General features: G+C 44.5%; 1 long non-coding RNA gene across 6 annotated transcripts; it reads left to right on the top strand.

The window, feature by feature from the left end:
* Positions 1-288: 288 nt before the first annotated feature.
* LOC112658769 (uncharacterized) lies at positions 289-21346 on the top strand. 6 transcript variants are annotated; one of them, XR_007408389.1, is made up of 8 exons: positions 3997-4196; positions 12473-12610; positions 14848-14975; positions 15518-15856; positions 16322-16385; positions 16632-16780; positions 17592-17685; positions 20054-21346. It is a non-coding gene; the product is annotated as an uncharacterized LOC112658769 (long non-coding RNA). The 6 variants fall into 6 exon arrangements; XR_003135956.3 differs by lacking the exons at positions 3997-4196; positions 17592-17685 and adding an exon at positions 289-448; XR_007408388.1 differs by lacking the exon at positions 17592-17685 and having other exon boundaries at positions 3991-4063.
* The last annotated feature ends 3271 nt before the right edge of the window (positions 21347-24617 follow it).

The following is a 24617-nucleotide window of genomic DNA, read 5'->3' on the forward strand; positions in this document are numbered from 1 at the left end:
ACATGAGGGATGTGTGTTTGAAGAACCCGTGTATGTAGGGAACAGGGGCCAGAGACCAGATCCAATACCAGGGTTCTTCCTACATCCTCGCTGAACATCTAGGAGGACGAAGATGCAATAATTCCTTGGGAACAGCTTTCTAGATTTATAGGGGATGGGTCTCCAGAGGAAAGGGATTTAGCATAGCCAAGGTCACACAGCTGTGGAGAGAATCCCCACCCACTGCCCTTGTATTCCGATGTGCTCAGGCCTTCGCAGGCGGGGGGGGGGGGGGGGGGGGGGGGGGGGGGGGTCACCCACTGGCACCAGCCTGGGATCCCAGGCTCGTGGTGGAGGAAGGACCTCACTTGCCAACGGTCCGTCAGAACCTTCCACAGCAACACCGAGCTAGGAAAACAAAACCGGGCAAAGAGAGAGAAGGCCGGGAGAAGGACAAAATAAGGCAGAGGTAAAGTGATTCTTTTTTCTAGATTCTAGATTGTTGGATGTAGATTTTTTTTTCTAGGTTCTAGATTGTTGGATCTAGAAGCTCATCTTTAAATTAGAAAATATAATCAGTGACAAAGGCGACTTCTGCAAGTAGGAACTGTATGTACATTCTGGATACTTTTTAAATTTTATTTTATTTTTTATTTAAAGTCAATTAATTAACATGAATGTATTATTGGTTTCAGAGGTAGAGCTCAGTGATTCATCAGTCTTATATAAGATCCAGTGCTCGTTCCATCCATCATTCCATCCTCCTTAATGCCTATCACCCAATTACCCCCGTCCCCTACACCCCTCCCCTCCAGCGACCCTCATTCTTGATACTTTTTAATGGGAAGTGAAGGAGAGAAAATAAAACCCAAACACCTTGACTTAAAACCATAGTAGAAGTGTTTTCTTTGCGGACATGTGCAAAATATGAGCATTACAATGGAAATGAAATGTCTGGAAAAGGAGGCTCTATAAGGAGAATAGATGCCATTTCTTTCCAGGGGAGACTCGTCCTACAGCAAGACCAGCTGATGGGGCGCCTGACTCAAGTCCTGAGAATTGTGGAAACAAACAGCAAATGTGAATCCTTGGTGGGGACCTATCTCCTCTCTGGTGTAGTGGAATCACACCAGGTCACTGGACATTATTTGGAATTCTATATTATTAATGCCCTGCATCACCTCCATAGGTCATTGTAAGAAATTCATGAAGATGGAAGGCTCCAAGGAGAATTTTAAGTTTCTCACATGAAGATAGTGTGAGAAATATGCGATGATAATCAGAAAAATAATTGTGGCTGGGAAGAAAAGGGACGGGAATCACATGTGCCTTGAAATTCTTTTCCCCACGATATTTATGTATAAATAAATATATTTATTTGAACACAAAAGGTATCCTTTTTGGAATGCCTTTTTTTTTTTTTTTTTTGGAATGCCTATTTTAAAAGGAAAATTCACCCAGTTCCTTCTGGCTGGTACAGATGCCCAGAAGATACTGGGATTCTCAACCCAGAAGACCAGCACTGTCAGAGGTGTCTCCGAATCTGGAAGCAGGGTGGGTGACAAAGAGTGTGTAATTTGCACATTTGTCAACAGCAAGGATGTTTTAAAAGGTGTTAAAAAAAAAAAAAAAAGAAAACAAATAATCCCACCAATTTAAAGCCTGGCTATTTAAAGCCTGGTCGAGCCCAGCAGTGTTCCCATCTTCTATAGGACCTAGTTCAGAGGAGGAAATCTCAGGCCCCTCCCAGACCTAGAGCAGCAGAATCTGGGATTTATCAGGATCCCCTGGGGTGATTCATATGCACATGAAAGTTTGAGAAACTTTGAAGACCCTTTGCTGTGTGTAGCCAACAAATTCCTCCCAAAGCCCACCACCCGGTGTTGGAAAAGGAGTTTCATTATCAACTAGGATATTGGAGGTTTGGGGGGCGGAGGGAACAGCTGACAAAAGCCAAGTGGCTTTTCCTGGCAGCGCCTCCTGAAATAAGCTGCCATCCCCCTTTTTTGTATTGTGCACGTCCTAATTACTCTAGCTACTTTGCACTAACATTTCTGACAATTCAATCAGACCTTTGTTATTTTCTCTTAAACTTTAGGATGTGACATTTGGCCAGCATTTCTTAGCTACTGTGAACACAAGTGCCTTTAATCTCTCCCTATAGAGGACACCTCTACACACTGTGACAAATTTATAATCAGTGGGGTTGGCTTCGTCACTTATTATCCTGTGACCCCATTTACATGTGTTAACGGGGCCCACCTGAGAATCCTTTCAGGGCTGTATAATGACATGTCCTAGCTGGTTTGCTGGACTCCTTCCCTATTTGGGGACATTTCTAATCCCCCACTCTTAAAAATGGTACTGTGAATTGCTGTGCACGTTACTGACTCCCCCCCTCCCCTTTCATGTTATTTCCTGGGGATATATTTACAAGGGGATAAAGCATGGTTCCTAATTCCAAGGATCTTCCATGAGACTGTGTGGGGCAGATGTGCAGGGTCACACAGTTGGACAAGGGCTGGACAGGTGAGCAGTAGATGCTGGACACTCTGCCCTCTAGGCGCACTCACCCCCCCTCTCCGCCCTGCTCTGAGCTCCAGGCTGCTGGCCATTCACAGTCCTACCCTTGCCTCCTGGTGTCCACGGTGCTGATGAGCAGGAGACTCCAGCGGGAGATGGGAGAATGAGGAGAGGAAGGACACCCTCCCTGCCAGGCCACAGGGTGTCAGCCCGTGTGCACCTCTACCAAGCTTCTGTTGGGAGTCTTCTCTGCACCCCAGGAACCCCTTCTTTTCTTTCTTCCTTCAGGCAGAGCTGGTTGTGGTTTCCTTGTGCTAGCCTGGAGTGCTCCACCTTCCTCTGTTGGCTTTCTGTCACCCTGCCTACACCTTTGTAAATGGTCTGTCCCCACAGTCTCCTCCCTGACCTGCTTAGACTGCACCTTCTGTTTGCAACCAGGAGCATAAGTGATAAGCCAGGGTGCTGTGGGGCCACTGACAGGGACTCTAACCAATGCAGGGTGGGCATACGGCAGATTTGCCAGAATGTGTGCTAAGCTGGAACCTCAAGGCAAGGACAAGTTCGGGGTGGGCAGTGGGGCGCAGGAGGCAGAGGACACATCAAGCATGAAACAGGAAAAGTGAGGAGAACTGGTGTTCCCCAGATCCTCAGAGAGATTCAGGATGGTTGAGGCATGGGAAGACACGCAGCGGGGGAGCAAGGTGGTCTCACATACTTCTGTAAATTAGGCCATGTCTGTAAGAACTTCATGCAGCTATTCAATGCTGTGTTCACAAAGACATTTTTTAAGATTTTATTTATTTATTCATGAGAGACACAGAGAGAGAGAGGCAGAGACACAGGCAGAGGGAGAAGCAGGCTCCTCGCAGGAAGCCCGATGTGGGACTTGATCCTGGGACCTCGGGATCACGCCCTGAGCAGAAGGCAGATGCTCAACCACTGAGCCACCCAGGCGTCCCTCACAAAGACTTTTTAATGACCTAATTAACATCCATTCAACAAATAAGCTCCTTGTGCATCTGCCAGGCATTGTGCTAGGTACCAGAGATGGTGGGAACACAGAGCTCCTGATTCCATACCTGAATCACACCAGAAAATGCCTATGACATGACAATAGTGAAGAAGGCAATGAAATTGCTTATCTACATAGATTCCATATGATCGCAAATCACAGGGGAAAAAACCAGGAGAAAATACACTAACAAGCCAATTGTAGTTATCTTTAGGGAACAGAATTATTAGTTGTTCTTATTTTTTTCTTTATATTTTTCTTTGTTTTCCAGGTCAGATTTTTTTTTGTCAATGTTTTGTTTTTTAAATAAGGATTATTTTTAAAATGATAATTAAAAAACAAAATTTTTTAAAATTATTTTTAAAATTTTCCTTCAGATAATTCTCTCTTTATAAAAGATGAAAGCATCTAATAATAATTGGGAAATACTGTTTTGTGTGTCTTATTCAAAGTTTTCACCCAGTGTATTATTCACCGGTGCCTCTGAAACTCTGTCTTCAAGACAAACCAAAAGAAGACAAGGAAACAAGTTCTTGGGTTTTTAAGAAGGTGCGGTAAGCCAAGGGGATTAATTGGACGACCCGCATCTGCTTCTCAAGCTCCATTTCCTACTACCTCATTCACCTGGGCGGGCCCATGACTTCAGCTGGTATCTGCTCCACAAGTTTCTCCCCAAAGTCTGGTGAGGGATCTTACCCGCTTCCACCCTCAACTCCACCCTTGTCGTTCAGGCTCACGTTGACATTTTGATTGATGACAGCTGGCAATCTGCTTTCCTCACCCTGCTTTTACTTCCTGGACTCTACTTGAGCACTCCCCCATCTCCTTCAGGAATGACACACTCACCTCCACCCCTCATTGTAAGGCCCTGGTTTCCGTCTTGCTGTGTGCCCTGCCCCATGATGTATAAGTGACTTCTCCAAGCTGACACCCTCCAGGGCCTCCAGAGGATACAGCAGGTCATCCAAGTTTGACATCCATTGAGAACTGTGGAATTTTCATTGCCAGCTGATAGCAACAATTTTTTTTTTAAGATGTTATTTATTTATTCATGAGAGATACAGAGAGAGAGAGAGACAGAGATGTAGGCAGAGGGAGAAGCAGGCTCCATGGAGGGAGCCCGATGTAAGACTCCATCCCGGGACTCCAGGATCCAAAGGCAGATGCTCAACCACTGAGCCACCCAGGTGCCCCCAATAGCAACAATTTTTAAAGAGGGGCTCTTAAAAGAACCATCTGATGATGGTCACCAGAGAGGAAGGGAGTGGGGGGATGGATGAAATAGGGGGCAGGATTAAGGAGGGCACTTGTCATGAGCACCGAGTGATGTAGGGAAGGGTTGAATCACTATATTGTACACCTGAAACTAATTTAGCACTATGCACTAACTGGAATTAAAATAAAAACTTTAAAAATAACAAAATGTAAAAAATAAAATAAAGTGGGACTCTTAATGAGAGGCTTATTTGAAGAGGGGCAAATACTACTAATGTTAGAGAAAAACAGGCAGTTGATAAAATTCAGGAGCTATTCCTAATTTTTTTAAGTGTGATAAAAACCTGTTTACCAAAAGCCAATGATAGACATTAAACTAAGCAAATACCAAAGCTACTCCATTCAAATTTGGACTAAGACATACAATACACATGCCTCCCTCATCAAAATTATTCAGTTTACTTTTACGAGTTCTCGCTGATGTGATAAAACAAGAAAATTAAGGAGAATAACTATTAGAAGAAATAAGAATATATACAATGATTGTATACTTAGAACACCAAGAGTCAAATTTTAAAACCTATTATAGATACTAGAATTTGACAAGGTAGCTACATATAACAAATGCACAGAAGTCAAAAGCTCTTAATTATTCTACCAATAACCAGTTTAAAACAGAAATGGAGTTGCAGGATATAAGATGACTATACAAAAATCAATCTATATATTGCCTATATACCAGCAATGAATAAGTGAAACTGGGAATTAAAAACACAGTACCATTTATATTAGCACCCCAAGAATGAAATATTTAGGTATAAATCTAACAAAAGATATAAAAGATCTATATGAGGAAAACTACAAAACTCTGGTAAACCAAAGCAAAAAATAACTAAATAAATGGAAAGATATCCCATGCTCATGAATAGGAAGACTCAATATTGTCAAAATGTTAGTTCTTCCCAATTTGATCTATAGGTTCAATACAATCCCAATCAAAATCCCAGTAAATTATTTTGTGCTTAACGAAATGGATTCTAAAGTTTATATGAAGAATCAAAAGACCCAGAATAGCCAACACTATATTAAAGGAAGAGAACAAAAATAGATGATTGACACTTCCCAACTTCAAGATTTACTATAAAGCCACAGTAATCAAAATGTGTGGCACTGGCGAAAGAATAGACAAATAGGGATCTCTGGGTGGCTCAGTGGTTTGGTGCCTGCCTTGGGCTCGGGTCATGATCCTGGAGTCCTGGGATCGAGTCCCACATCGGGCTCCCTACATGGAGCCTGCTTTTCCCTCTGCCTGCCTCTGCTCTCTCTCTCTCTGTCTCTCATGAATAAATAAATAAAATCTTTAAAAAAAATAGACAAATAGATCAACAGCATAGAGAGCCTAGAAATAGACCCACATAAATATAGTCAACTGACCTTTGACAAAGGAGCAAAGACATCCAATAGAATAAGGACAGTCTTTTCAACAAATGGTGCTGGACCAACTAGACATCACAAGCAAAAAAAAAACAAAACAAACAAACAAACAAAAAACCCTAGACCTTATATCCCTCATAAAAACAAATTCAAAATAGATCCCAGACATAAACGTAAAATGCAAAACTATAAAATTCCTAAAAGATAACATAAAACTAGATGACCTTGGACATGATTGGATGACTCTTTAGATACAGCACCAAAGGCATGATCCATGAAAGAATTGATACACTAGACTTTATTAAAATTAAAATCTCTGGCTCTGCAAAAGAGTGTCAAGAGAATGAGAAAACAAGCCACAGACTGGGAACAAATATTTGCAAAAGACGTATCTGATAAAGGACTGTTAACCAAAATACACAAAGAACTCTTAAAACTCAGCAATAAGAAAACAAACAACCTGGTTTAAAAACGAGGCAAAGACCTTAATGGACACTTCACCAGTGAAATTATCTACATGGGAAATAAGCATATGAAGACATGCTCCACATCATGTCATTAGGGAAATGCAAATCAAAACAGTAACCTAGTAGACTGGTCAAAATTCAGAACATTGACAATACCAAATGCTGGTAGGATGTGGAGCAAGAAGAATTCTCATTTGTTGCCGGTAGAGATATAGAATAATATAGCTACTTAAACTTTGGAAGACACTCTAGCAGTTTCTTACAGAAGTAAACATACTCAAAAAAAAATAAATAAGTAAACATACTCTTATAATCCAGCAATTACACTCCTTGATATCTACCAAAATGAGTTGAGGATATACGCGTACACAAAAACCTGCACATGGATGTTTGTAGCAGCTTTTTTCATAATTGTCAAAATTTGGAAGCAACCAAGATGTCCTTCAGTAGGTGAATGGAAAAATAAACTCTGGTCCATCCAGACAATGGAATATTATTCAGCACTAAAACGAAATGAGCTATCAAGCCATGAAAAGACACAGAGAAACTTTGGATGCATATTACTAAATGAAAGAAGCCAATCTGAAAAGTCTACATCTTATATGATTCCAACACTATGATATTCTTGAAAGGTATCACTGGAAACAGTAGTACTAGATATAGTAAAAGGATCAGGAATTGCCAAGTAGGGGAGGGATGACTGGCGGAGCACAGATTTTTAGGGCAGTGAAAATACTCTGTATGATACTATAATGATGCCTCCATGTCATTAGACATTTGCCCAAACCCACAGAATGCACAATACCAGGAGCGAACCCTAAAGTAAACTATGGACTTTGAGTGATGATGATACGTCAGTGCAGGTTCATCAATCACAACAAAAGTCCCACTCTGGTGGGGGATGTTGATCATGGAGGAGGCTGTGCATGTATGGGGGCAGAGTATATCCGTAATCTCTGTGCCTTCCTCTCAAATTTGCTGTGAACCTAAAACTTCTCTAAAATAAATAAATGCTCAGTAGGTTAAGCATCTGCCTTTGGGTCAGGCCCTGATCTCCAGGTCCTGGGATGGAGCCCCATGTCGGGCTTCCCGCTCAGGGAAGAGCCTGCTTCTCCCTCTCCCTTCACCCCTTCCCCTGCTCCTGCTCTCTCTCTGTCAAATAAATAAATAAATAAATAAATAAATAAATAAATAAATAAAATATATAATATAAAATAAATAAATATACAAAATCTTAAGGAAATAGAAAAGTCATCTTATTCATAATAGAAGAGAAAACACAGGTATCTTTGAATAAATGTAATAAGAAACATATGCAGTTTAAACTAAGTAAGCCATGGAATTTTACTGAAAGATAAAACAAAATGATCCTGGATGGGAAAACAATGAAATAAAATGTATCTTCCGAAATTAGTATAATGATTTATTAAAAATACTAATCAGAACACTAAGAAAATGTTTACATGCTAGATAAGATCATCTTAACATTTCTATGAAGAATACATGTACAGAACCCCGCCAAAAACGGTTTGAAACAAATGGTAAGGGAGCTTGTCCTTCCATGTATTAAAATTAATGATTAAAACCATGATAAACACTGTAGAATTAGCATAAGAACAATGCCAAATAGACAAATAGATCAATGTAAAAGAACAGAGAAAAAAAAAATGAACAGAGACCCCAGAAGCAGAGACAAGCGTGTACAGGAACTTTAACTATATGATAAAGAAAATATATTAAATCAATCCAATATCAATAATGGATTATTTCATAAATGATGTTGGTATAACTGGAAAGCATCTAGAAAACAAATTAATTAAATGCCCCTTTCTCCATATCATATTAAAAAATAAATTCTGGGCAGCCCAGGTGGCTCAGCGGTTTAGCACTGCCTTCGGCCCAGGGCATGATCCTGGGGATCCGGGATCGAGTCCCATATCGGGCTCCCTGCATGGAGCCTGCTTCTCCCTCTGCCTGTGTCTCTGCCTCTCTCTCCCTTTGTGTCTCTCATGAATGAATAAATAAAATCTTAAAAAAAAATCCAAGACAGAATAAGAATTATACCATCAAAAATAAACAATAAAAGTTTTAGAATCAAATACTTACAGGGTAAGTTTGCTTGAAATAGAGAAGGTGTTAGGCAAAGCAAAAATCTCAAAAGTGAAAAAAGAAAGATTGAGAGATCTGACTGCAAATATTTTGCCATGGCATCTGCATCACCGAAGACATCACGAAGTCAAAAGATGAACAGACACTGGAAGAAAATACTTGTTATCATTTTGACAGCCTTGGAGTTAATGTCACTAATTTTTTTAGTCATATAAGTTAACAATAAAAATAGAAGCAACCAAAAAATATGAAAAATAACATATAAGCACACAGTCACATGAGAAAAAATGCAAATGACTGATAGTTTACAGAAAAAATGCTCAGTCTCACTAGTGATCAGAGAATTCTAAATGGAGACAATAATGAGATAACTGACAAGCTGGAGCAGCATCAGTATTTGTAAGAATGTGAAGAAATGGGCATTCTTAAGCATAGTTGGTGGTGGTGTGAATTTCTCTGCTTTTGGAAAATTAAACTGTTTCAACATATGTTAAAGTTAAATTTGGGCATATCCCGCAATCTCACTTCAAGACACATACTCTGCAGAAATAAAAACTTCCGTACTTATACACAGGATTTTTGGTGGCAGTATTATCTATAACAGTAAAAAATAAAAAAATAAAAAAAAAGAGAAACAATTGAAAAGTCTATCCACAAGAATAAATAAATCATAGCAAATTTTTGCATATATTATGCAACTCAAATGATTTAAGTCTCAATACATAGATCTGGGAAGATTTCCATGATATATTGCTAAGTGAAAAACAAATTGCAAAAACAATAAGTAAAATATGACTCCACTGCTTTAATATAAAACAATCTGGCATATGATTTGCACTTCCATATAATCAGAAATCAAAAGGATTCACCTCCAATTCTGTGATGATAGGAGAGAAGCCAGAAGAAGAGGGATAAGTTTTTTGCCCTGCTCTGTATTGTTTACAACTGTCTCAGTCAATATGTGGTCCTTTTATAATAATAAAAACAAATTATAAAAGGCCTAGAGAATTGTGTGCCAGGTAGAAAGAGGACACAATGGTTTTTGTTTGTTTGTTTTTGGTTCTTGTTTTTTTTTTTTTTTGTTTTTTTTTTTCACAATGGTTTTTATACCAGTGGCACAAAGCCACAGCAAAGGTGGAGGCTAGATCCAGCTCTGGTGTGGGGAGAGAGAGGACCTGAAAGCCACCAAGTTGCTGTGAGGCTTCTGACCTAGAGATTGGAAGTGTGTTCCCTGAGTTAGTGCCCCACACAGCGCCAGGCCACCAGGCCACTAGACCACCAGTCCCAAATGCACAAATAGCTCCCAGGTCTGCAGGGCAGGGAAGGTGACCCCAGACCAGCACTTGAGATTCTGTTCTTCACTTCAAGGTCACTCCTTCACCCCCAAGGTCACACTGTGAGACCCTTGGTTTGGCTTCCAAGTCTACCTTTCCCTTAACCTCTTTAAAGAAAAATTAAGGGGAACCCTGGGTGGCGCAGCGGTTTGGCGCCTGCCTTTGGCCCAGGGCGTGATCCTGGAGACCCGGGATCGAGTCCCACGTCGGGCTCCCGGCGCATGGAGCCTGCTTCTCCCTCTGCCTGTGTCTCTGCCTCTCTCTCTCTCTCTCTCTCTGTGACTATCATAAAATAAAAATTTAAAAAAAAAAATAAAGAAAGAAAAATTAAGGGATGCCTGGGTGGCTCAGCAGTTGAGCATCTGCCTTTGGCTCAAGTCATGATCCCAGGTTCTGGGATAGAGTCCCCATTGGGCTCCCCTCAGGGAGCCTGCTTTTCTCCCTCTGTCTATGTGTCTGCCTCTCTCTCTGTGTGTCTCTCATGAATAAATAAATAAAATTAGGAAGAAGAAGGAAAAAAGAAAGAAAGAAGAAAGAAAGAAAGAAGAAAGAAAGAAAGAAAGAAAGAAAGAAAGAAAGAAAGAAAGAAAGAAGAAAGAAGAAAGAAAGAAAGAAGAAAGAAAGAAAGAAAGAAAGAAAGAAGAAAGAAAGAAAGAAAGAAAGAAAGAAAGAAAAGAAAGAGAAAAGGAAAGGAAAGGAAAGGAAAGGAAAGGAAAGGAAAGGAAAGGAAAGGAAAGGAAAGGAAAGGAAAGGAAAGATTCAACCTGGGGCAGTTGGCTGGCTCAGTTGGTCGAGCATGTGACTCTTGACCTTGGGATCATGAGTTCGAGCCCCACACTGGGTGTAGAGATGACTTAAATAAAATATCTTTTTTTAAAAAGAAAGAAAAATAAAACCTTAGGCTCTTATAAACTACCCTAATAAACTCAAACTCATGCTATGAAATTCCTTTGGAGAAATAAATAATTAATGCCTTGAGACTTGGAAACATTTTGTTTACTCAAAGCTGTGTGTTAGTTAATAGACCTTTGGCTTATCCTTGACTTGTTTGAGGACTTGCCGGTTAACCTACTGTAGACATGGCTACTCATAAACTGAGGAGGGAGGTCAGAATTCACAACAGGACTCACTTAAAAATCGCCATGTATGTATATATGGCGATTTACCTCACTTGATTATCCATTTGTTAAATTTTAATTAAAGGGAAATCTGAGACTCACACAAAGAGAGGAGCCTTTTATGGAGACTTCCATCTGGGGAGCAGATTTACGAGGCCTCTTGAGATCCAGAATAACTTAACTGTGATGAAGCACAAGGCAAGACTACCCCTCCTCCTCCATCCCAACAAACTGAGCGTGTAGGGCACGGAGAACTGCAAAGCAGAAAGATCCCCAGATGGAAGGGTTCATGAGGCATTATGGTTGAGGCCTGAATAAAGTCAAACTTTTTAGAGTGAGTTCAATAGAACTATTCTTTATGAACTGATATCTTTCTTTTTCTTTTCTTTTTCTTTTTTCTTTCTTTTTTTTTTTTTTTAAGACTTCTCAACCAGGCGGCTGCTTGGGGCTTTGGAAGCTCAATCTGAAATACAGGGAGGGAAGTGACAGAGAGTGATGCAGCAGGGCAGCTGCCAGTCTCAAGTGAACATGTGCACAATGTTATAAAGGAGCAGAAGAGCTGGGAGCCCCACATCGCGCAGGAATGGGTCACTCCACTCTCCACAAACCACGTGTTGGCAAGCAAACAGAAAGATCAATAGCTCGGTGTGCCCTGAAGAGGAATTAAAAGTAGACAATTTGGGACTCCTGGGTGGCTCAGTCAGTTAAGCGTCTGCCTTCAGCTCAGGTCATGATTCTGAGGTCCTGGGATTGAGTCCCACATCCTGCTCACTGCTCGCAGGGAGTCTGCTTCTCCCTCTCCCGGTCCCTCGGACCCTCCTCTCTGCTGTGCTCTCACTTGCTCTCTCCCTCTCAAATCAATAAATTCAAAAATCTTTTTAAAAATTTAAAAAGTGGGGGCACCTGGGAGGCTCAGGTGGTTAAGCCTCTGCCTTCGGCTCAGGTCATGATCCCAGGATTCTGGGATCAAGCCCTGCATCAGCTCCCTGCTCAGAGGGGAGTCTGCTTCTCCCTCTCCCTCTGCCCATCCCCCCACCACCTTGTTCATGCTTGCTCTGTCACTCTCTCAAATAAATAAATAAAATCTTAAAAAAAAATTTAAAAAGTGGACATTTTAATAGCAAGATTCAAAGCAGGATTCTCTCTCAAATCAATAAATTTAAGAATCTTTTTAAAAATTTTAAAAGTAGACAATTTAATAGCAAGATTCAAAGTAGCTTTTCCCACAAGCTTATCATCAGAAACATTTTTCTAATCATTTTTTTCTTGGCTTTACAATAGAGTAATGAAAGAGGACCCCCAAATCCTAGTCTGGGATACTGGAAAGAGTATGAATTCTCAAAACGAACAATGACACAGATGTGAAAATAAGCAGACAAGATTGAAATCTGCAGCAGCGTTATTCCCAACAGCCAGAAGGTGAGAACAACGTAAGCTCCCATCAGCTGATGAACAGAAAAACAAAATGTGATTTGTACATACAACAAAATACAATTCAGCCTACAAAAGGAAGGAACTTCTCTAGCACAGGCTACAACTTGGGTGAATCTTGAGGGCATGATGTTCAGGAACTAAGCCAGCCACAAAAAGGACAAATACTAGATGATTCCACTTATAAGAGGTCCCTATAGTAGTCTAAATCGTAGAGCAGAAAGTAGCATCGTGGTTACCAGGGGCTGGGAAAAGAAGAGAAATAAGGAATTAGTGTTTAATGGCTACCAAGTTGGGGATGATGAAATAGTTCTGGAGATGGATGGTGGTGATGGTCAAAATGAACGTGAATGTACCTGATCCCACTGACCCGTATGCTCAAAATTAGTGAAAATGGTATTTTTTAGCACAATTAAAAAAATAAAATAAAACAGGCAAGGCTACATTCTTCATGAATTCACCAAGCCCGGCTAACGCTTCTCTCCCAGGCTCAGGACATGTGTGCGAGTAAACCTTAACATCAAGAAAACAGAATGAATGATCCAATTCAGGTTGCCTCCCTGCTGCCAAACACCTCAATGAAAATGGAAGAAGTCAGCACACTCAGTTATTTAAATATCTCTCTCAAGGTCCAGAGTCCCAAAGACAGAATATATGCTCCAAAATCTGACTTTCCTTCTGCACTAACTTAACATCCCCACTCTCATCACATTTTCCTGTGGCCAAAAAACACGTTTGCAAATAATCAATTCAAACGTTTTCAGGATCGCCCGCTCGTACTGTATTCAGTATAACCTTGACCCCAAGCACCTTCAGAAGACACCACACTGTAGCTTCTCTGAGCCTTCCTACTCTTCCTTCTGAGAGAATGTGCCAGGTGAAGACAGGCTTCCTTCATTCAGGCGACAAGGAAAACCCAGCAAGAGACCGAGAAGGGAAGTCTCTGCCGAGGGTGATGCACTTGGTCAACAGTAAAGTTAAAAATCAACCCAGTTCTCCAGAACTTTCAGTGCATGAAACAGCACCTGGTGGTGTGGGGTAGTAGGAAAAGCCAGACAAAGGTGCATTTTAATCCTAACTCTGCCACGGAATTTAATTATGTGATCTTGAGCCACAGCAAGGGTCTGAACCTTGTACGCTCGGACGTCAAGTGGGGGAAATAATTGTAGCTTCACGGGGCCGAGTTCTCAGTGGAGGAGCCTGGGGGAGGGAGGCTCCCCTCTCACCCTCCCCGCACCTTTGCAGAGTCCTGCGGGGGGTGGAGGAGCAGATCACAGTTGACACTTTTTCATTGCCTCTAGTAGTTATAATACATTCTGCAGCCAACAGAGGATCATTATCATTGTAGCTTTGGGAGGATTTAATAAGGAAAAACCTTGAGCTCATCTGGCAAAGTACCTAAGATGCAGTCAATATTATTAATATTAGCTTCCCACTGGTCTCTAAACAAAGTGCTTTCGAATTAAGTCCCTTCGGATCAAGGTCTATAATTCTTTTTGCATCCCTTGAAATCTTTGCCTTCAAAACTCCTACATATAAAATACGGAGCTTTGCCTTTTCCAGGTCTGCATATGTTCTCTGTGATATTTCCTGATTCCTGAGCATCTTCTACGTGCAAGGGAGGTGGGCCTGGCACACTGCTGTTGCTTTCTGAGGCTGTGGAAACTAGACCCGGAGCAAAAGGACTTGTTTCCCCCGGGGGTTGGGGCGGGGGGACAGGTAAACCCAGGTGAGTGGATGTGGCCCAGCCCCTAGCCAAGCAAGTGGAAGACTGAGGGCTGAAATGACCCCAGATCTGGGGGAAGAAGGACCTGGGAGCTTGTCCACTGGCTCTTTTGTAGCCATAACTCATATTTCCTTTGCATTCTTGGGCGGCTCAGAAGTAAGCCAAACTGAGAGAACGTTACCCCAATTTAACTCCAAACCTAACTTCTCTGGGTCTCCATTTCTTTGTCTGTAAAATAGAAGAAGAAAAAAAAAAACTTGCAGAGGTTTGTGAATAGTAACTGAGGCAAAGCAGGTAACACAAGGCTTAGCAATTGCTCAATGCGTAATAATAAATAATATTACGCAGGAATAAGGCTCAGGCTTGCTGCTCACAGTAATGATGCCTACCATCTCTTGAGCATTTGCTAGATGAAAGGTACTGTGCTAAAGGTTCTATATACATATATATCAATCATACATTTTCTCTTAAGTCTCACGGTAACTGTATGTTTTCATAGATGAAAACCCTGGGTGTGGACAGGTGAAGTGCCCTGTGGAAAGCCACAGAGGGAGTGATGAGCGGTGCCCGGACTTGAAGCCACGACAGCATAGCACCTGGGCAAGAAATTTAATCCACACTTACTAAGTGAGTATATAACAGTGATGCCCAGTTTGTCTCCCTCCCAAAGCGTGAGGGTCCCCTGGGGTGATGTCTGTCTAAGAAGGTGGCCAAGGACAAGGTGAAGTCGTTATTAAAAAGCACGATCCTGCTTAGAAATAGCTCAGTCCAGAGGAAAACACAAATCACTATAACCCAGTGTAGGAAACCATCCTCCACGAGAGTGGTACCACTGCTGGACAAAGGGACTTGAAAAGAATACATTTAGGGGCGCCTGGGTGGTGCAGCTGGCTAAGCAACTGCCTTCAGCTCAGGTCATGATCTCAGGGTCCTGGGATCAAGCTCCGAGGTGGGCTCCCTGCTCAGTGGGGAGTCTGCTTCTCCCTCTCCCTCTGCTCATGCTCTGTCTCTTTAACTCAAATGAATAAATTTAAAAATAAAAAAATAAACAATAAAAGAATACATTTACTTTGCCATTAGTGCATTTCGGTAGGAGAGGCTGTACGAGAAATAGCTACGACATACACACATGACCTCTTTGTACTTGCTTTGAATGATGTTGCATTCAGACAACTGGGCCTCCGGAACGAGTTGCCATTTACCTACAGGACAGCGAGGCGCTCACCAGGACTGCCTCGTGAAGGCCCCTCCTGCTCCTGGCAGCCCTGGGAATGGGAAGCCTGGTAAAGGCAGAGGCTGGAATGTCTAATCCGGTGTCAGACTGAGGAGGGGCCTCCAAGACTCCAGGGTCCCTTCCCTCCCCCTGCCTCCAGCCAACACTCGCCACCCCTGATTGGGATGGCAGCTCAGCGGCCCTTCAGCCTCTATTGGAATATTCTCCAAGGACTCACCACCCACAGGCACCCCCTCCTTCTATCACTATGCTGTGGCTTCTGATGAAACACTAGGTAAGACCCTCGGGCAGGAGTCTTCTTTGAAGTGGCTTTAGAAGTATGTTCACAGATGAGGTGCTTTTGCCAGCACTTGGGAGTTTACAAGTGAGAATGGAATTCTCTTCATTTGAAAACAGGGCCTGATGCGTGTGTTATGTGTGAGGGCCCCTTCTCCATGCAGACATGGTGGTTTTGTGGTCTGCTGCATGTGGATCCATCTGCACTTGCCCCCTATGGCCTTGGTCAGTCCGTCACTGACATTCATCCCACAGCTGAAGCCTGCAGACCCTTCCCTGCAAGCCCAGCCCAGCCATGGTAGCCAGGAGCAGGACAGACCCCAGGCAGGAGGGGTTTAGGGGTGGTTAGCCCAATCACCTGGCACGTATTGCCATGTCCCTCTACCCTATCCAGCGCCACCTCACCCTTCGCCCAGCTATGGTCTTGTGGGCTGCTCCAGATACCACACACTTACCCTTTCAGGTCTGGAAAATGAAATCTCATCTCACTCTCTGGAAATCCTGGAAACTTCTGGAAACCTGCCCAGGTATGCTAGTTCTTCTCAAATTCCCCTAGGACAGGGGGTCTGCTTTGCTTTTGCAAGGTATGGTGCGTGCTACTCTGAGGACCTGCCATGCCCTCTGGCAGCCCCAACACCTGCTCTGCACCAGATCGCCTCACCACCTTGGTCTCGGTTTGCTAGACTAGCCTGAGAGGCGGACTGTGACCCCACCCTTGTGCCCATCCTCAAACTAGGTCTTCATCCTTAAGAATTCTTAAGTATAATGCACAGGAGGAGAATGCCAAGGAGTGGAGCTGTACACAGGAAGGAGAGAGCAGTACGGGTCACGGCAGTATGGCGGAGCCACAGTTGCAGCAGATGCAAGGGCCAGTCGCAGGCAGCAAGAGACCAGAAGCGGAGAGAGGTGGAGGGCCATAAAGGTAGGAGGTTGTACAGGGTGCAGGGCTCCCAGCACCCTCTCCATTTTCAAGGGGGAGAACTATTGCTATAGTAACACTAGACCTTGAAGAGCATCCCTGTCCTCCTTGGGGCCTATGGAAATGTTCCCCACCTCTCTTCTTTCTCTGGGTCCTCTCCCCCAAACGCCCATCCCCTGAGGCAATGCACCTTGGGCTCCTCTCTTCCCCAAACTAATTCAGCAATGAGCCCTTCCAGGGAGTTGGGTCCATCCCTGAGACACGGTTGAGCCCATCCCACTGTGTCCATTGAGTCACTCCCAGGCCTGTCCTCAAAGCAAGGCAACTTGAGGCCCTCACCAGCTTCCGGAAATATCAGGATCCCCAGAATAGGAAGACCCGAGCTCTGCAGCTGCCCCAGCCTCTTCAGGAGAGTTATGTCATTCCCTCTGTGGTTATTTCCTTATCTATAAGCCTAAAGTGAGAGAATCTTCTTCACATACTCACAGGGATGCTGAAAGGCCAAATGAGGTAACAGAAGGGCGAGTTGTTTGAAAGACCAGCAACTGCAGACAAGTGGAAGGAAGCATGACATTTGTGATCACTCACTGGCCACAAGTCAGTAGGGAGTGCTGGTCCACCCATGCGGGCATCACGCTCTGTGAATCTCCTTCCCACCTGTCCTTCCTCCTGCCCTCTCTGGGGCTCCTGTCCAGTCCACCCCACCCTGGCACGTGCAAGTTCTTCTGCAGCTGCCTTTTTTGGATAGTAACCCCTGCTCTACTTCATCAGGGCAAGATCCCAAACCTCATTTCTCATGGCATCCCTTTTGCAGAAGCTGACCTTTCCCCAGAAAAGTCTCACTTCCCTGGGGTCATCACCATCACTCCAAGAGCCAGCAACTTCTCCCAGTCGCAGTGGATTCAAAGGTGAACAAGAGGACAAGGATTCAGACTTTGCCAATTTATACCCCCCACTGAGCCCATCAAATTGCTACCTTTTGCCTCTTTTAAACTTTCACTCCCTGGACTTTATCACACAAGGCACTAGGATTCAACAGCCTGCTCTGGCCCTCACTGACCTCGTTGACCTTCAGGGGATCTGTGGCCAGGGGACTGCTCCAGTATTTCTCAAAGCGGGGCCCTGGGACTGGCAATATCAGAATCATCTGGGAATTTGTTGGAGATGCGTATTCTCAGGCCCCACCCCAGACCTCCTAAAACTCTGGGGGTGGGGCATACTCTGGGTCCGAAAAGCCCCTCAGGTGATTCTGATGCTCATTCAAGTTTGGCAAACCCTGGCCTAAATCATGATCTTTCTCATCTCCCGGACTGCAGGGAGTCCATCCATATGCCTTCTCGGCTTGCACTTAGGGCACAGTTGGAGACATCCCCCTTCAGGGAACAGAGGATCTCATCCACTGCTGACTGAGGAAGGGCCAGCAGCGAGTTGGCTCTAATGCCACCTGCTCAGCCTCTCTCCCCACCCCTTGGCTGATTCCCTATAACGGTGTGTCCAGATGCCCATCCCTGTCTCTAAGCTCCTATTCCTACTCACCCTCCCTTTCGGTAATAACAAAGTTCTTTCCTGTCCTGGAGAAGGCTGCTGGAATCCAAAAGATCTCGCTCTGTGCTTGGAGTCAGACCTGGGCTCACCACTTACAGGTGTGTGGTCTGAGGAAATTAGTTAAGTGTGGAGCAGGTGTAAAGTATTGGGCTGGGAGCCCCGAAAGGATCACCAAACATCGCTTTTCAGAGCCCCTCTTGGCCCCTCTTCCCTTCTCTTAATCTCTAAGTCCTTGTCTGCATAATGAGGACAGCAAGATCTACCCAATAATGAGCCTCATATCATAATTCAGATGCAAAACAAGAAGGTCAACATGAAAGCACTTTGTAAACCTTATGCCTTGCTAACCAAAATGTGGTCCGGCAGCAGCAGCTTCCCCTGGGAGCGTGCTGGAAATACAGACCGTCAGGCCCCAGCCAGCCCTACTGAGTCAGAACTCGTAGTATAATAAGATCCCCAGGGGATTCATCTGCACATTAGAGTCTGAGAAATGTGAAGAAAAGAACTAGGAAAATACATGACATTACATATTATTATTATTTTCAATTTCTCCATCAGCCCTCTCTTCTTCTCCACCTCCACCAAAAATACTGCCCCCTCCCCTAAGCCCAAAGTGGTTATTCTTAAACAGCTGGCACATTAGAATCTCCCAGACCCACCTGGGTTGAACCCCAGGCCAGTTGGAGAAAGGTCCAAATCAGTATTTTTTTTTTTAAGATTTATTTATTTATTTATGATAGACATAGAGAGGCAGAGACACAGGAGGAGTGAGAAGCAGGCTCCATGCAGGGAGCCCGACGTGGGACTCGATCCCGGGACTCCAGGATTCCTCCCTGGGCCAAAGGCAGGCGCTAAACCACTGAGCCACCCAGGGATCCCCAAATCAGTATATTTTTAAATTCCCCAGGTGACTGATGCAGGACTGGGGGTGAAACTCCCACAAGCCACCCACACTGCTGTTCCATGGCCTCCACTGTGTCATCTCCTGGGGAGCTTTGCTGCCATTCTGTTTGCCTGACCTCTTCTCCTCAGAACTGTACCTCTCTGCCCCTCCACCCACTGCCCAGGCCCCACCTCACCCCCTGAGCTCCCCTTGCCATGCCCAGTGCCTTGCTTGCTTTTCCCTTTGGCTCCATCACCGTGCCCTGTAGCTTTCACTTCACCAGAGTTTAAAATACTCACTGACGTGGATGTTTAACCTTACACGTGGACAAAGCCCCCCAGCAGGATGCAAAGTCTGCCCTTGATCCGATCCTCCTTCCACCTATCACTCCACCCTGCTCTCTTTACTAGCCAATTCCACAAACTCAAGGTCTCCACCTGCAGCCTCCATCTTCCTCAAAAGTGTGACACCCCACTCCAAGTCAGAAAGCCTCTCTGCCACCTTGCCACCTCCCTGAGGCAGTCTCGCAGGGCAGCCTATAGGCTACACTGAAGAACTCTGGCAAGAAATGGTTTGTTGTTAAGAGTTCATTGCTATTGGGTAAACAAGGGAGGATTCTTCAAGGGACTTCCAGTATCCATGAAACAATAGATCAAAGAGGAGCCCAAATATGCCAAGGGAGGCCAAAAAAAGAAGAAAGGGTTGGTTGTGTCCCACCTGGGAAACACCTGCCCTAGGAGTAGGGATCTGAAGGGACCTTTCTCTTTCCATAGCAAAGGAGCTAGAAGGGGACCCTGTCTGGACCTGAAGCACAAGCCAGACAGAGAAAAGCATACTTTCTTTTCTAGGGAACATGGAGAAAAGCCCATGGACTGGCCTCTGGAGCTGAACAAAGGAGTTAGGAACTCGTTGCTCTCAGACTCATTGCCGAGTCCAGACAAAGCTGTACGGACAATCGCCGCCCTGTGTTGTACCCTCACACACACATACCTGCAGCCTGCAGGTGGTGTTGAATTCGAGAAGCCAGACTTGAAAATAAACCATTGTCCACTCCTCGTAAGCCCTTCAATTATTCACTCATCAAATCTGTGATCAATGCCTTCTCTGTGCTCATTGAGAGAAACACACACAGTCACAACACAGCCCCTGATCTGAGGACCCAAAATCTTAAGAGGAAGAGCAAAACAAACAGATTACAAAGTGATGCCAGTGATTTAAAAAATAAAATAAAATAAGTAACCAGTGTTGTGAGACACCGGGGAGGGACCCATCTGTGGGGTCAGGAGATAAGGCAAGGTTTATGGTCCTGAGGCCACCAAAGGCTCCAGGATGAAAGCAGGGACTCCCGCCTTAGGAAATGTGATCTTTTTCACCTCTTTTTCGCCTTCCACGCACAGTTCACTTCCCTGAAGTTGGGAAATGAAAGGCTACCATTTTTTAAATGTTTTACTTAAATTAGTTAACATATACTATATTATTAGTTTCAGGGGTGGAATTTAGTGATTCATCAGCTGCATACAACACCCAGTGTGCATTACATCACGCACCTTCCTTAATGCCCATCGCTCAGGTACCCCACCTCCCCACCCACCTCCAGTAACCCTCAGTTTCCTATAGTAACCAGTCTCTTATGGTTTGCTTCCTTCCCTATCTTCATCTTATTTTATTTTTCCTTCCCTTTAGCTAGGTTCATCTGTTTTGTTTCCTAAATTTTGCATATGAGTGAAATCATATGGTATTTGTCTTTCTCTAACTGATTTCTTTCACTTAGCATAATAGCCTCTAGTTCCATCCACATCACTGCAAATGGCAAGATTGTATTCTATTTATGGCTGAATAAAATTCCATTGGGTATTTATATATACACCACATATCCTTGATGCACTCGTCCATCGATGGACATTTCCATATTCTGACCATCATAAGACCACCATTCTTTGAGTTTCTCATCAGAACTGTGAAATGGTTGTATAAGAAGTTACAACAATCCCACTGGAGATCATGAGAGTTGTTCACTTCCCCAGCCCCTCAAACATCTCAGGCACACTCACTGAAACAATGAGAAAGTCACACTGATTGGTGAAATGGAACCAAATGATTGTGCTGATTTGCATCTCTTTGGGCAAACTAGTAAAATTAAATCAGTCCAACTAAAATGTTCAAGTTCAACGGCATGGAATTCATCTTTAATTTGCGTCTTTGTTCTTTGTCTTCCCACTCCAAAGCCACGTTGTCCGTCCCCGTCTCTTCCTCTCTGATGTCCTCAGCCCAGTCTAAGCGACATCACCGCTGCCCCAGTTTCCTGGCCTGACTTGTCCCCACTGTCCCGGTACCCCCTGCGTGCATCGTGCAGATCTTGCTAACACATCATTTTCACCAAACCACTCCCTCTGTTGAGTTCCCTGCCAGCTTTCCAGCTTCACCGCAGAGGCCCCTCCCTGCCCTCCCGACATCCTGCCACCCCGCCCTCCTCCCCATCCCTAACGCCCCCGCCAACACAGCGCTTCTTCAGAGCATCATACATCTGAGCTCTCTGCGGAATCTTTCCCTAGTTACTGGATGGGAAGTCTACAACTCATCTTCCTACCCTGCAATGTAGTCAGCCACTTGTGACTAAGAATCCAGTGTCCTGTACAAACATGTTAAATGTTGGTAGGATGACTCCCAAAAATAGCCAAGAACCAGAAGAGAGCCGAACCAGGGCATTGACGGTCCTCCCCCACATGCAGGGTTCGGGGCAGGGTGGGGAGAGCACTCAGAGAAACAATGCGTTGCCTCCCAGGGACCACAGCTCTCCCACCCACTAGACCGTGACCCTGGGAGGGCTACCTAATCCTGTAAGCATCTATTTCCTTGGCATCACAGGGTGGGCTTTCCAGAATGAAGATGCTCAGGTGGGGTTTCACTTCTAGGGTATTTATTAGGAGTCAGCAGTACAGAGGGGGCAGGCAGAGGAATCAAGTTTGGGCAGACGGAGAAGCAGAACTTCAGCTAAGCCGATGCCAGCTCCATGAGGTCTGGAGCATATGTTGTCCATTAGAGCCCACCGTAGTTGGCCCTTCTTGGGATCTGTGATCAGTGTAGACAGCACAGACTACACATGATGTTGAACAAGAAGTTGAGTGCTGGAGGCTACCTGCTGACAGCACCCCCTGCCCTGGAGCCACAGCCTTTCCTTGAAGGAGGACTCGGGCAGAGTTGCTCGGTGGCCACCACACTCGTTTGTAGAAGGAGGCTGATAATGATGAGACCTGCCCTCTGTTGTTGTAGGGATGAAATAAGCTAAGCACTTAGCACATGGTATACCCGGTGCAGAGTGGGTTTCAGTGACTGTTCATGTCATCGCCAGAAGAGTAAGCATTGGAGGAAGAGGTCCGAGGGAGGTCCCCCTCCCTATCTTTGACTTATCCAGCACACACGTAGTGAGAGGCACCGTAGTGTGACCAGGAGTGCTGATATGAGGACATATGTACTCAATCAGTGGCCATGGCAGGTCTCATCAAGAATGGAAAATTAGAGCCCCCCCCCCCCCCCGGGGTGGCTCAGTCAGTTGAACACCTGACTCTTGATTTTGGCTCAGGTCACAATCTCAGGATTGTGAGATTGGGCCCCACATCCGGCTTGGCACTGAGGGCAGAGTCTGCTTGAGATTCTCTCCCTCTGACCCTACCCAGCTCACACATATTCTTTCTCTCTCAGATAATCTTTTTTGAAAAAAGAAAGGGAAATTTTGATCAACGACTTAAAGGAGATGAGAAACAAGGCACCGGGGGTACAACAACCCTACAGAGGGAGCATGCCTAGAATGTTCAAGGCCAGGGGACAGAAACAGAATGAGCAAGACAGAGTGGGGTAAATGAGGTCGGAGAGGTGACAAGACCACTTCCCAGATGGGGTTGCATCCCAAAACAAGTCAAGCTCGCATGTAACCAAATCTCACCAACTCAAAGGTTCAGAAACATGGGAGACAGAACAACATGATCAACACCCCCCTCCCCCGGGATATATAATCAGCAACATTAACAGTATGGGAAACTCCACAGGAAACAATGACTTCATTTTTTTTCAAAAACAACCAAAAAATTAAAAAATCAAAAAGAAAAAAGTAAAGGGGAGATTATAGATTTAAAAAGACATTTCCACCAACCCCACTTTATAAACTTATATAAACCTTATCAGACCCCAGTTCAAAAAAGTAGCTGTATTATAATTAATAATAATCATCACCATCTTATAATTGAAAAATGATGAACCCTGGGTGGGTAGTTAATGATAATAAGGAATGCCTAGATGGTTCTAGTGGCCACATGACTTAGAGAAGACAGATTGGTGAGCACCCGGCGGGGGCAAGGGGGTGGCAGTCCCAGCACTGCAGACACATATTCAGATAATAATTCTGTCTTATGTTCCCAGATTCCTGTCCACTGTGTGCAGGAAGCTGCGCCCTGGGCTACGCTGGACCGCATGGCCAACAGGCCAGGGAACGTTCCCGGTCTTGCCCATTTTGCCTCTCTTCCTTGTAGTCCTGTGTGAGAACCAAGAAAACTCATCCACCTCAAATTCCAACTGCATGGTCAGCATAAAATCTTATGATGACTCTCTCTGCCTTTAATACCCTGTCGTCTTTTGTCAGCTCTGAGGAAGCTCTGTCCTCATGCTCTGGTCCTGCAGGGAAGTTCTTACCTTGCCTCTAACTTGACTTGAAGACTGACTCTCCACCAATCTCTTCATACATTTTCCTCCTTAAAAGAAGATTCCAACTCGGTCTTCTCTGCAAGCCAAATTCATTGCATGTGGGGAGAGCACGCCCCCCCAGATCATGTGGGGTATTTTTGCGAGTATTATAGGAAAGTTTCTGAATCCAATGATTTTTTTTTAAGATTTTATTTATTTATTCATGAGAAACACGGAGAGAGAGAGGCAGAGACACAGGCAGAGGGAGAAGAAGGCTCCATGCAGGGAGCCCTGATGTGGGACTCGATCCCAGGTCTCCAGGATCACGCCCCGGGCTGAAGGCAGTGCTAAACCGCTGAGCCACTGGGGCTGCCCTGAATCCAATGATTTCTGTGGACCCTTCACCATAGATTCTGAAAGCACCAGGAACCAGAGTATACAACGACCACTGGAGGCTCCCCACGCAGACAGGGGGCCTATCACCAGCCTCTCCCTCTTGTTTAAGTAAGAACCCCATCAGCACACGATGCCATTTTTCCCACAAAACCTATTCATTCCACTCTCTTGATATACCTAAGAAACTATTCTTGGCTTCCTGCATGGTAACATGGCTGTCAGGAGCCGCTTCCTGTTAAATTAGTAAAGATTTACTTAGAAAACACAGTACCCAGAAAAGACAAGCCAATGATATGAAGGGGTAACAGGCGGGGGGCGGGGGGGGGGCGGGGCGGGGACTTG

The sequence above is a fragment of the Canis lupus genome, chromosome 35, assembly GCF_003254725.2.
Source record: "Canis lupus dingo isolate Sandy chromosome 35, ASM325472v2, whole genome shotgun sequence".
In the NCBI taxonomy this organism is placed as follows: domain Eukaryota; kingdom Metazoa; phylum Chordata; class Mammalia; order Carnivora; family Canidae; genus Canis; species Canis lupus.